Genomic DNA, 2,465 nt, shown 5'->3' on the forward strand with positions numbered 1-2,465 from the left:
CGGCGGCGGGGCCCCATGGCGGCGGCGGCGCGTATCAATGGTATAGCTGTTTACATAAACAGCGATATCACTGATCGCGTCACCATGCTCGGCCTTCCTCGCGCTATCTCCTCCCTTCCCTCCCCGCGCCTACGAATACCTCCGCGCCCCGCTCCTCTTCGGAGGACCAGGGTTAGAATCCCCTTATTATTCCTACTGACGCTGAAGAAGAAAGATGATAATTCGCCAACAACGCTTGGAAATAATTGCGTAGCGTTCATGTTTGATGAAATTCGATACGAACTGAACGGCGTGGAGATTGACCGCAACAGAAACATCGGAGTTACCAGTACCATCAAGAACTATGTGTCGCTGACGTATGACAAATCTTTGATTGCGCTGAACGCTGGATGGAACACTAGGTCCGACATGGAGGAAGGATACTTTAATTTTTGCGTACCGCTCAACATGTTGTTGGGCTTTTGCGAAGATTACAAACGCGTGGTCGTTAACGTTCGTCACGAATTGATTTTGATACGAGCGCGCAACGATTACAATTATTTGGTGGGTAATTCTGCGACGGAGCCTGAGGTTGAATTATTCAAAGTGCAGTGGCGGATGCCTCACGTTATGTTAAACGAGATGAATAAATTGTCGATGCTGCGAGCATTGGAAAGCGGTCGTTATCTGAGCATGAGTTTTCGCTCGTGGGATCTGTACGAGTATCCTCTGTTACAGAGTACTACCAAACATTCATGGGCCGTCAAAACGGCGACTCAGCTTGAGAAGCCGCGATACGTTATCTTTGCTCTGCAGACCGGTCGAAAGAATATCATGTCTTGAGATGCTAGTCTGTTCGATGATTGTAATTTGAGCAACGTGAAACTTTATCTAAATTCAGAGTTTCATCCGTACGATGATTTGAATCGGGATTTTGGCAAAAAGAGATACGCCGTTTTGTTTGATATGTACACGCGTTTTCATAAAGCCTATTACGAAATCGACTGTTTCGAAACGCTTCTCAACGTGTTCTCATTTATCGAGAAAGGGCCTTTCGCGGTTATTGATTGTTCGCGACAAAACGAATCCATTAAGAGCGCAACCGTGGATGTACGCATAGAATTTGACTGCAAGAAGAATGTGCCTGCCAATACTACCGCATACTGTCTCATCATACACGATCGTGTAATCGAATACAGTCCGTTGTCTAACGTAGTGCGCAAAATCATGTAAATTGCAACATCAGCAACAATTTAAGAGAGATTACCACTGATATGAGCGCAGTTTCGAATAAATGTTTGTCATGGTCGTACCGACGTTTGTGGATCTGCAAGGATTCGTCGTCGACAAAAAATTTATCGTCAAGTAAATGGCGATGCTAAGAGGAAGAGCCATTCTCACTCACTATATTTTTTCATGTCCTATGCCATAGAATTTTCTGACAAGGTCCGACAAATCGTGCGCTTCCTGGTTGAGTGCTTATCACCATGGATTGCGGTGGGACGACGGGATAGTCCCGTACAGCATGGCGAAACACCTGATTAAAGAGGCTGTGATAGAAGAGGATGAAGCTTTCGTATATGTAAAGAGACTTGAAAAACGACATTGGCTAGCTGATATACTCGCCAGCGATGATTTAATCATTGAAACTCTGGATGCGCATTACGAAGATGTGGAATCGCTACGTAATCTAGATGACTGTAATACTATACGATGTGGATGACACGCTAACAATTGTTCTTTGCAAAATGTATTTAAAATATTCAACTGATGGTCTCGAGATCAGAAAGAATTGTAAGACTTTTTTTTAAATAAATGTATCACATTAATACGTTTTATTTTTTGTTACCCGTACGAGTAGATATTTAAATAAATATAGCGCATAAAATTGAAAATGGACCGATAGCGGTCTGATTGCGGCACAATAATTGTTTGAAAGCTGTTTGCAGCTGTTTAATATCGATTCGATAGCTGTTTAATATCGATTCGATAGCTGTTTATAGCTGTACAATATTGGTTCGATAGCCATTCAATATCGATTTGATAGCTGTACAATATCGGTTCGATAGCTAATCGATACCTATTCAATATCAGTTCAATAGCTGTACATTATCAGTTCAATAACTGTTCGATAGATATACGTTTAATTGCATTTCGTTGAGGCGCTGCGAGTGATAAAAATGCTGAGGCGGAATCTTTCAAGCACAACGTCTTCTCATATACTTTTGGCTGAGGCATACCACCTTGATCAAAAAGTTAACGGAATTACCACCAAGTGATGTTCTGAATCAGATGATTTGAGTTTTGTTTTTTTGGTTAGGTTGCTACATCTATAATTGACATTTCCACCAAATTTTATCGCCATAGCTTGACATTTGTAAAAGTTACGCCGTCTTGAGTACATCTACCTCTGCACAATTTTCGATTTTTCCATTACCTCCTTTCGGCTTAAAACGCGTTTCCCGTAGTGGTTTTTCGACTCGATC

The sequence above is a fragment of the Mycetomoellerius zeteki genome, unplaced genomic scaffold, assembly GCF_001594055.1.
Source record: "Mycetomoellerius zeteki isolate Tzet28-1 unplaced genomic scaffold, Tzet1.0 scaffold786, whole genome shotgun sequence".
NCBI lineage: Eukaryota > Metazoa > Arthropoda > Insecta > Hymenoptera > Formicidae > Mycetomoellerius > Mycetomoellerius zeteki.